The sequence below is a fragment of the Aphidius gifuensis genome, linkage group LG1 (genome assembly GCF_014905175.1).
Source record: "Aphidius gifuensis isolate YNYX2018 linkage group LG1, ASM1490517v1, whole genome shotgun sequence".
Classification (NCBI taxonomy): Eukaryota; Metazoa; Arthropoda; class Insecta; order Hymenoptera; family Braconidae; genus Aphidius; species Aphidius gifuensis.
Window position 1 is genome coordinate 27,011,089 of NC_057788.1, and position 12,038 is coordinate 27,023,126.

A 12,038-nucleotide genomic window follows, 5' to 3' on the forward strand; every position below is an offset into this window, starting at 1 on the left:
AATTAAAACTAACGGAATACTACAAAGGCCAAATTACCCAAACTAACTATATATATACGTAAATACATTACACTGTGTGGTACTATCTGTCTTTTTCATTTTTGTTGTTTATTTTTAATTTTTAATATATGTATATTAATTTCATATTTCACAACTCATTAGTTTTTATTATTAACATTATTATTTAGCTTTGATTTATTTGGATGGACAATGCACTTATATAAAATTTTAATAATATTGCGGTTATTAATTTATATCATCTTCAATCACGTCATAGTCTAAACTGTTAACGAAGAAACTTTTTGAAAATCAATTTAATGTTTCATAATTCTGAGTATCGCGCTACTTATAAATTATAATTTATATTCATTAACGAAGGATCTGTTTGATCAAACTTTTTTCACTGAAGAAATAATTTATTATTTATTTTTAAACTCAGCTTGCATAGGTTCCAAGTAGTATTTAAGTAGAAGAGTCATTTTTTAAATATTCTGCATGAATATCGATTTTAAAAAAAATTTATAATTCAATATTTTTTCATGTATACTAATTGATTCAGCAAATAGCAATTTAATATTATACCTGACTATTTAATACTTGTATTATTTCATTTTTTTTTTTTTTAAATAAATAAATTCATTAAATAGAGTATCTTCATTAAATTTATATTTATATATTTAATTGATAATTATTCAAAGTTTTTTTAGGGACAAATAATATCACGAACAAAAGTCATTAAAAAAGAAATTTAAAAATTAAAAAACGCGATGTATTTAAATTTTAAAAAATATATTTTTTAAATGAATTTGTTATAATTAATATTTAATATGAAATATGTAGTTTAATTTCATTTTTTTATTTTTCATCATTAAAACAAAATTATTTTTCATTTTTTTTTAAATATGAAAATGAGTAGGGTCATTATCCCATCATTTAAAAATATTTTATCTATAAAGGAAGTTTGATATAACAACTAAGTTTTTTTTTCATTCATTTGAAGAATAATGTTTTAAAAGATTATTATAATCTAAAAGCTGAATATACATTACGAATTAATTAATAATATCTATAAGTTTTTTTAAAAAAATTTTGTTGAATTTATTTGTCACTATAAATATTATTTAAAAATGAATATGGAATTTAATGAATTATAAATTAAAAAATATACGACACTAATGTTTGTTAAAAAAAAAAAAACTAATTTTTTAAATCTCTCTAATTAAATTTTAAATATTTTTATAATTAATTTGTGAACTAATAACGGTGATTAAATAGTTTAAATATTTTAAAAAATTAATTTTAATATAAAAAAAATATAATTTCAAATGAAAATAAAAAAAAATATTGACATAACAAAAGAAAAAAATAATTATTTTTTCTATTGTATTGTAAAAATGATATAAAAAATGAAATTGAAAAAAATAAATGAGAAATATTACAACGATAAAGAAAAAATAAAAGGGTGAGTTAAAAAAAAAACAAATAAAGAAAAGAAAAAAAAGAAAAAAGACCTTTCACTGATAATTTTCTGGCATGCACGTATGGCTTGTAGATATTACAATTTTGTATAGTACAAACGGAACAGTGCTTTTCATAAATCATCTTTGGATACAATAACATTGCATGAAAGTAAATTTACAGGGTAGAAATAGGAATACGTTTTTATTTATACAACGAGTCTCTTCTACTTTCCGGTTGGACCCTCTTCTTGCCACCAAGTTTTACCACTTGCATTCAACGCCTACCGTATATATGTGCACTTGCATTAAGTAAACATCTATCTATGCCACCAATGTTCATGTTTAACAGTGCTCGGTACACTTTGCTGTTATTCAACATTTATTTTTTTTTAAAAATACTTGAATTTCTTTTTTTTTTTTTTTTTTTAAACAAGACACACACACTTTAACTCACACGATCGTGCGAATAAAATAAAAGCTCGTGAATCACGATTGTATATATTGTTACTATTTTTGAATAAATATTTTTTTAGTTTTTTATATTATATTCATGTAACTTATTTCCACGTCGCTGTTTAAATAACTAATAAATTTTTAATAAACTTTAATTATAAAAAAAAAATATGAAAATAGGAAAATTTTTTTTTCAAGCTTATAAAATATATTTTCTGTTGTATAAATTAAATAAAAAAAAAAATTTTATACGCTGTATATTGATTTTAATAATATTTAAATGATATAAATATGTATTATTTATTTATTTTTTTTTCTTTTTTTATTGATAAAATTGAATATTTGTATAAAACATGATTTGAGTAATTTTTCATTATTTAAATAATTCTCGATATGAATTTGAGCTTAAAACAATTTCACGCTCGAAGTTTTATATACGTGTTTATATTATATATATATTTTGACATGTAAAGGGAGCATAAAAACCCTCAGTAATCTGTCGTTACGCTCAGAGTTTTAATAAAAGTCCCTTTGTGAAACTCATTTCTACGCCGACGAGTACAGTTTTTATAAAAGTAACAGCAGGAAAAAATTTTTTTTCTACTGCTTCCGTAAATTTTTTTTTTTTTCTCCTTATTCAACCTATTTTTCTTGATAATAAAAGCGAAAAACCATTGACCTTGCAAAATGACCATAATGCAAAATGATTTTACAAAATTTTATTGAAAAATTAAAAGAAAAATTGTAGAATAAATTTATTTTTGAGGATTGGTGAATGACGTCAATTCATTTATTATACAATATATTTTATTAATGAAAAAATAATGTTTTTTTTTTTTGCAAATATCACTGAAATGGTATTGATAGTTAAAAAAAAAAAACATCTCTATATTTTGTTGATTAAATTCCAATCGATAAAAATAAAAAATAATAAAAAAAAAATTTTTAAATCACGAAATAACTGATAAAAAAAATTTTTTTTCAACAACAATGTGAAACACGATGTTGTGTTATGACTCATGACATTTCACTTTATTTATTTTTTTTATTTTAAGGTCAATAGTCATCGAGTGAAAACAATTCTTCACTTGGATTTATTGAAATTTGTGTTCAACACTATTTTCAATTAACAAGATATAAAAAAAAAATAAAATAAGCATTATTAAAAATTAAAAAAAAGACTAATAAATTTAAAAAAATAAAAATATTTACAATAATAATTATAATAATACGAGGAATAACTTTAAAAAGTTTATAAATTGCAAGAATATGAAAAATAGTAAAAAGTAAAATTTCACAAGTAATAAAGTCTTTATTACAAAAAGGTAAGTAGGTATTTTATAAATTATAATAAAGTTCATAAATATATATATGTATATTCAATAATGATATATATATATAAGAAAAGCGTATTTTAGTGTATCCATATATCAACTTACTTTAGTTACTTGACAGTTTCAACCAGGACCACACAACTATCCTTTAACCAATTTTATTCAAAAGCATCTTTTACACCCCTCTACAACTTTTGGCACATAATTGATAACACATTGGACCCTTGTCTTCGTGGCTAAGTGAAATTCTTGTGAAGTTTAATTTAATTATATGACCCCCATTGAAGCGATTAATCGTTTTGTAAAATACGTTTTCCAATAGAAAGCCGCCTCTTCGTTTGTTTTATACTTTACTTTCCGAGAGTCACATTTATCGATTCATAAGTATGGTTTAGAAACTTATATATAAGAACCATTTCTCTTTGGTCTTTAGAGAAAGATCCATTTGCTCTGTTGAATAAAGTTTTTTTTTTTCTACAAGTATATACAATTCCCACTGCATCACAAGCTTTTCCACATCTACCATACTATATCCTAGAAAATCTTTTCAATATTTTTTTTGTTCTAATTTTATTTTTCTTTCGTTCTATATCTCAGTCTCAATATATATTTATCTACTTTCACTGTCTTTATTCAATATATATCCCACCAATTTCTAACAAAATCCCCATAGATATGGAAAACTTTTGTAACGCGTATACATATACGAATTGTAGAATGAAAGTTCACTACCCAATTTCGTCTCACCCTGTACAATTCCCATGAGATATTACATCAAACTTGTACAATACTATATATATATAGCCACAAGAACTTTAACAAGTATTTTTTTAATAATAATTTTAACGATAAATAAAAAATACATATATACTCTTAGGGCAAATAAAATAAGCCATATATGGCTTTTTAGTTTTCTCATTCTTTGTTATATTTATCTCTTGTTCTAATTGTGTGGCTTGGATAAAAATTCTTATCTTCTCAATGCTATTAATATTACATTTTTTTTTTTTCTATTTCCTTTTCCGTATATTTCCAATTAAAATAAAAATAAACCTAATATTTTATATTGCCTTGTTGTTTATTTGAAAAAATTATATTTATATTTTAGTGACTTTTTTTCTAATTTATTCTTAGTATTTCGATTGGAATATATTTTATTCGATAACTTGGCATTATTAAAAGACAACGTAGGTGTAAGTAGGCGTCAACTTTCGACCTTTCATCTTGATTTGACGTCAAAATATGACGCTTGTCAAGTTTTTTCAAATCAAAAAATAGATAACGGAATTTTTAATAACGAAAAAAATTAATTAACCACATGTTCAACTAAAAGCAACTACAACTAGCTCAAAAATTTAACAGAAAATACTTTTAATGATACAAAAAAGTTATCTGTAAATTAAAATGAAATAGATAAAAATAAAATTGATCAACTCACCATTATTGCAGTCAATGATTGACATTTTGGATAGATGATTGATGACGTTGACTCTTGTCTCATTTAAATTCATTCCATCTGCAACAATAATCATAAAATTGAATTCTATAATTAAAATAAATAATGGACTTGTATGTAAATAAAATTACAGTACTGAATTTCATTATAAATAGTAATCAACCACTATTATCTTGATTATTAACTGATGATATAAAAACTATAAACTTTAGGAATTTTCTGTGATAACAATTATTATACATGAATGTATTTTATTGTATATTTAATACACCTTCTAATTTAAATTTTCAAAAATTATTTTTACGCACTTTATATTTTACTTTTCAAAGTTCATAGAAAGCGTGAAAGCTGAAAGTTTGCTATACAAATCTTCCAACATACATACACAAACAAAAACTTCAACGTTAAAATAATATTTAAATTTAAAACATATACACAAGAATATTCATTAAGCAAACAAAATTCTATTTGTTCCTAATAAAATATATATAATTTTTTTTTTTAGAAATTAATTATCATGATTGACTTTGTTTGCGATAATGGAAAATAATATTTTCACTTTTATAAAATCTCATTAAGCTGAAGAGTTGTCTCATTATAAAGAGTTCATAAAATTCGAGAAAAAAAATTTTCAAAAAAAAAAAAAAACGATCGATAATGAAGAAATATTGTTTTTTTTTTCTATCCAACGTTCATCAATCTTTTAGAATTTTTCTGAGGTATCATGTTGGCGTGTGCCATCTCACAAAATTACACCAACATATATATAAAAAGAAAAATGTGATTTTTTTTGTAACTAATCCATTAGTTTTACTATTAAATCAATTGAAAAAAAAAAAAAAAAATGATAATAGTCAAGATCTTATTATTCTGAATTATCAATTTATTATTATAAATTTTTTATGACATTTCAATAAAGAACCAATTTCTTGTGACATATAAAATTACATTAACGTACAAGCTTTGGCTTTTCATTATCCTCATTTAGCGTTATATCCTTCTTAATTGGATACATCAAGTGGCTGATTATTATCCAATTGTGAACGCTTGAGATGATCTTCTCTATCTGATACTGATTAACAAAATACGATTAACCTTTGTAATATAAATACTAGCTTAAACTGATTTTAATCATACAATATTCTTTTATTAAAAATATTTCTATTTATAAAAAATCATGCACAATATATACAAACAAGATATTATTATCAAAAGATTATCATCATGAACGATAATTAAATTTTAAATATGTTGAATAAGAGCGAGAGTGTAGTTTATAAATAGAATATTTCAGTATACTAAAAACTTGACTAATCAAATTTCGAATGTATATTAAACTTTAAATTATATTATGAAGTTTGATTGAATGTTGAAAATATCTTTGAATAAATTGAAATAATTGTAGGTATAAATTTAACAAATTGATTGATAGACGATATATACGTTCAGTAAATCAATCACACACCACTTTGTTAATGATTGAAATATTTGTATTAGTACATGATCTCCTTTGTGACGTCAACTCAACTGGAATTCATAGATTGCATTTCACTCATTGAGTAAATTTGTGTGGTCATATATAGATGGGTATATGTTTGATGTTGCGTAGTGTAATATTATTGGTATGAGAATTAGATACTGTATAGAGATGTAGAGACAAATTAATGTAACACTGTTATTATATATGGATTGATCAATTGTCCATGGTCCATATCCAAAATACAATGATAAACTGTTGATTAAGCATCTAACTGGCTTAATAAAATCTATAAAAACATTGTTGTTAATAATCCGATGAATTTATATGAATCAATAAATATAATCATCCACTTGAAATATCATATAATTGTATACATTTATTTTGAACAAGTGTAAATTCATATTATTGCTGTATCTGATAACGGAAAAAAAATGTTGATTGGATGATAACGTAAATTTGATTCAATTTATATTCATGATACTCCACCTATTTGAAGATTGGTGTATCGAATTGAGTTGTCGATGTGTATAAATGAAAATAAAAAAAAAAAGGAAAAAATTACTGAGTGTGCAAGTTTGTTCGTGAGGTAAGTTTACTACTATAAAATCGATTGGTATATATGATGTTAGAGAGAGGGAGCAAGTGAATACAACTAAACTCGATCGGACGACATCACGATAGGAGAAGCATGGAAGAAACTTGAAAACGCATTTGAGACATGAAAAAAAAAATAAATAAATAAATGTGGGATGTAAAAAAAAAAAATCGATATTCGTCGTATAACCCCAAAAGATTATGTCATGAATGACATAAATCACTGGTGAGATATTCCAGTCAACGTAGAAAAGTTGAAAAGAAAAATAAAATAAATAAATGATTTTAAAAAAGCTCGACCTAAATTTATCGATAGGATTCTCTGGTCTTTTGTGTGTTATTTTTACCTGGGTTATATAGAAGCTAAAATAATGACGTCAATTTTGAAGTTATTGTAAATCGAATATTACAAGATGGAATAAAGGAATGGAATTTTGATCAAAATTAGTTTTCTTAAAAGTGATTTTGTGATGAGTTATTTGATGCCAATAACATGAATCTGATATATTTTACTGAGGCTAAAATAAAATAATAATAATAAAAAGGAGGGTGTGTTTTAAAGGTTTGATATAATATTCTTTTGTAACGTAACCCAAGACACGAAAGATGACATACTAAGCCGAATAGAGAACAATTCCCCAACGAGATAGCTCGTTGAAAGAACGCGAAGGCGCATAATGCACACTGAACAATGTTAAAGCATAAATTTTGTGCTTTTACGTTAAGAAATTTGACAAAAGCGTCAGTAGTAGGGATAAAGAGATATTGAAAAAGAATGAAAATCACGAATTGAATGGCAGAGTAAAGTTCGAAAATGAGAAAATGAAAAGCATCAATTTAGCATGGCAATATGAAATATTTTTTTAGGGATGATATGGTGACGTTTGAAATCGAGAAAATCTTTCTTATATCCATTGACCAGAAAACGAATAGAAAAAAAAAAAAATAATAATATTATATATAGATAATATTAAGGGTCTTTGATGGAGAGGGAAGTAACCACTCGACGAAAGCGGGTGGTCGTTAAAGTTGAGATATCTCTGGCGTTTTTCCGGTGAATCGTTATATGTTTGCGCTAACCGACTGCCTAGTTCTTTATCTTTTTATATCTTTTATATATATAGAGATACTTTGTATATCTGTATACTCAGCGATGACATCAAGCAAAAAAAAATAAAATTCAAAAAAATTATAGTTTGCAATTTGTTGAAATCCATTTATCATAAAATATGATGAAAAATACTTGAAATTATTATATATCATTTTTACGATAGTACAGTTGTATATTTGTCTAAAAACTTGTTCACAATGAAATTCTTTTCAATAGTTTCACATTTGTTGAAGAGGTCATTTAAACATTTATCGTTTGCGTCAGCACACTCACTTCAATGTGATATTTGTCGGCACTTATTTGACCTTATATATATGTATACTATAAAAAACTACTGAACATGTACACATTGACACATTGGAACATGTAACGAAAATCCAACAGTTTATATATACTTTCAAATGATTTTGGACATTGACACGTTTGGATTTCATAACACCATTGCATCTGTACAACTTTTAAAGTAATTCAAACTGCATTTTATCACTTTTTCCGATACACTCGGTTCCATTGGGTGCTAAAAAAAAAAAAAAGCTGTATATAGTTGAACAATTTGGTGCCCTGAAAATTCGCATGGATGATCAATGTTGGTTTAACTGTGTTCAACTAGCTACCAAGTTCGACAGTTGTCGATTTATTGCAATTGCTCATGAACGCGAAAAACGTTAATGCCTTTTTTATTTATTTATTTGAAAAGAATACAGACAAAAATACATGGTGTGTCTGACTCAAACTCTTCAGCAGTGTTTCGTGAGATGGCCTGCAAATGAATCCACTGGGTATCCTCTCTCTATGTTTCAAATAAAAAATATAATAAAAGAAAAAAAAAATATATATATACACACACGGTATATACACTGGAATCCTCGAAATTCGACAGAAGTAAATTTATTGTTTGCGAAAAAAAAAAAAAAAAATTGTGAAATCGAAATCTAACTTGCACTCTGACAAATCAAATGTATATATATATATTTTTTCAAAGAATACATGGTGTTATATAATTATTTTTAAAACTTGAATCAAATAAAAAATATAGGTCATTTTTTTTTATTTTTTTTTTCCGACGTCAATAATTCTATTTCGAGTTTTTGATCCTTTTTTTTCATTCATTTTTTTGCTCGAACATATAGATAATCTTCTTACCCAATTTTTCCATTTTTATATTTTATAAAATATGAAATTTATAATAAAAAAATCAGACGGATATGTAAATGTAAATTAATAGCTAAAAAAAATAATAAAATCAAAAAAGAAAAAATTGAATGAGCCGTTAATAATGTAGTGAAAATTAATTAGCATTGAGAATGTTAATAATTTGATAAAATTTATTGGAGAAATAACAAAAATGTAGAGTATTTAAGTTTCATCGGCACGTAATGATAAAATTGGCAGTTTTGAATTTCCTCTGAGGCATACAAATATATCTACACAAAAGTACCATGCGGTGGTTGAAATGTAGTTTTATATATACACACTAACTCGGCATAAAATTCATATTTATATATATTTGTGTATTAAAATATACACACATTTATATACAACAAGGTATATAATAATATATTCACAGAGAAAGAAAGAGAGAGATGAAGAGGACAAATAAATATATAGACACAAATACAAATGTGTATGAATGTATACGTTGCTCTCTCTGCACGATCACTCGGTAAATTTTAACCACGTATTTTTTTTTTCCATCCTCTCACCTCTCACATTTACCATTGAATTTGTCCACAAATAAATAGACATTGTATATAGTCTAGTCCGCCCTTTTTACGTCCCCACATTGCATCGAGCAATGCTGATGACCGCGACGAAATTCACGAGCCATTTCAAATGCCCGACACGTTGGTGTTACAAAAAATAAATGAATAAATAAATAAAAATAAAAAATAAAAAGACTGATGAAGTGAAAAATATATATTGACTGAGAATATAGGAAAAATAAAATTCAATTGAAATAAATAAAATATAAAATAGTTGGTGAACATTGATACTGAATCAAAGGTGAAGTGGTCTTTTGTCAAAACAACTGTAGAAATGCTTTGAAATTTTTTATTTATTATTTATTTATTTGAAATCGTTACTGACAGAATTATAAATGAAAACGTGAGTACACTCTTGAATACTGAGGTTTAATCGTTGGATTCAATAATTTGATTTTTATTGTGCTTTATTCAATTGTATTTTTTTTTTCATTTTTCAATCAAAAAAATAATATTGATACGATTTGGATAATAAAAAAAAAATAGATAGAATCATTGTGATGGATTAATTGTTATTATAAAATCATGATTTTATATTGTTGATTTGATAAATTTATTTTGAAAAAATTACTGCAATGATTTAAAAGATAAAAACAACAACAACAACAACAAAATTGAATTAAGAAGAGAAGAGTGATAAAAAGAACTGGAAAATTCAAAAATCGATTGAATTAGAATGAAATAAAATAGCAATGTCTTGCTCATCATGGCTTTTATTTTTGATGGTGGAAAGTTGAGAAGGATTCACAAACGTGGCACGACTACATGATCGTTTCACAAGCACGACTCTCGACATTTCACAATTTACCTAATGGCACGTTTCCAGAATTTTGATACCGATTATGATCTCCAAAGTGGAATATCACAATTCTTGCTTAACCAAGTTGAGTTTATCGCTCTCAACATACAACATTCTCATATCTCATAGCAATTGGATATCAAAATCGTATTACAAATGTCAAAATAAATTTTCCTCTATTTTCCATTTTATTTTAACTATTTATTTATAAATTGTATTTACTTTTATCTTTAATATTTTTAACGTTATTCTTTTCTCTTTAAAATTCCCCATGAGAATTAATATACTCAAAATTTCAAAATAAAAATAAATAACAAAAAACGAATGGTAAAATTTTGCGCCAGACAAATTGATGCTGTAGAGTATTTTATTTTTTAAGCATTAGTCTGGATAGAGATTGAAAAATCCTGGAGTATTATTATCGCGTATAAAATCGGTTTACGAGAGGCATTATGTCTGTTCGCACTGTTTTTTTTTTTTTTTTAAATATATATTCACTGAATTTTTGTCGAGTTTTTTATCTGATATATATATATTCAACGTACTCATGATGATCCTCTTTTAAAAAAAACTATGAGAGTGTTATGTACTTACAAGTACATACTTGAAAAAATTCTTTCATTTTACTCTGACAAGCATTAATCTGGGATAATGTACCGATTATTAATAACATAATCAACTAAATTATTTATAAACTATTCCAGCCTACACTTTAATTCCTTGAAAAATTAACTTCCTATTTTTTTTTATTGCTCATATATAATTGTAAATTTATATTGCTACCATATTCATTATTCATTATAAAATTTATTATATAAAAATAAGAATATATAAGATAGTTTATGTATAATACAAGTTTAACTATTGGCTACGTATTCATAAAGCCCCAAAGGCACCAAACTCATATATTTTCTCTGTTGCAGTAACTAACAATTCGTAGTTTGTGGGTTACCGCTATATTTTCGTCAGTTGATTCTCTTGGGTACTCTGAAAACCACCGATTTATTGTTTGCCTGGTGCTTCATTCAACATCTATTTGAAATGCCTAAATATCTTACTCAACCGTTAAGCGATATCTATAAATTTTATTGCTTCTATAATATATCAATAAATAACTTTAACTGTATATTCAAATACATATTATTAAAATTATTTATATTTGATATTAAAAATCTAATAATTAAATACATGCATGAATATAAAAATATATTATAATTGAATTTCGATAGGAATTTTTTTTTATAAATATTTTTATTGGTAGACATTAAGCACTTTAACAGAGAAAATTTGATAAAAATCATAAGATGGGTATGTGTACTTGGCAAGATGATAGATCTGATATAAAAATTGAATGTACATTCAAGATGATGAAGATGCTCAGTGCACACATTTAAAAAAAAAAAAAATTACCAATTGGATTTATCAATAATACACTCCCCGCATAACCAGAAATAAATTAATTTCTACGATATTACATTTTTATTTCAAACTTAAAAATATATATAAACCATCAATTTGTTATTTTAAATTTTTTTTCTATTTTATTTTTTATTTTTTTTTGTTCAATTCTTTCTTTGAATCTGGTTTT

At 24.7% G+C, this 12,038-nt stretch overlaps 1 protein-coding gene across 1 annotated transcript in view; it reads right to left on the reverse strand.

Annotated features, from left to right (window-relative positions):
• LOC122858466 (hemicentin-1-like) overlaps positions 1 to 4,737 on the reverse strand; it is a 79,956-nt gene extending 75,219 nt beyond the window's left edge. The window contains exon 1 of the mRNA XM_044161401.1: positions 4,686 to 4,737. The gene's annotated coding sequence lies outside the window, so the exon portion shown is untranslated. The remainder of the gene's footprint in view (positions 1 to 4,685) is intronic.
• Positions 4,738 to 12,038: the final 7,301 nt, after the last annotated feature.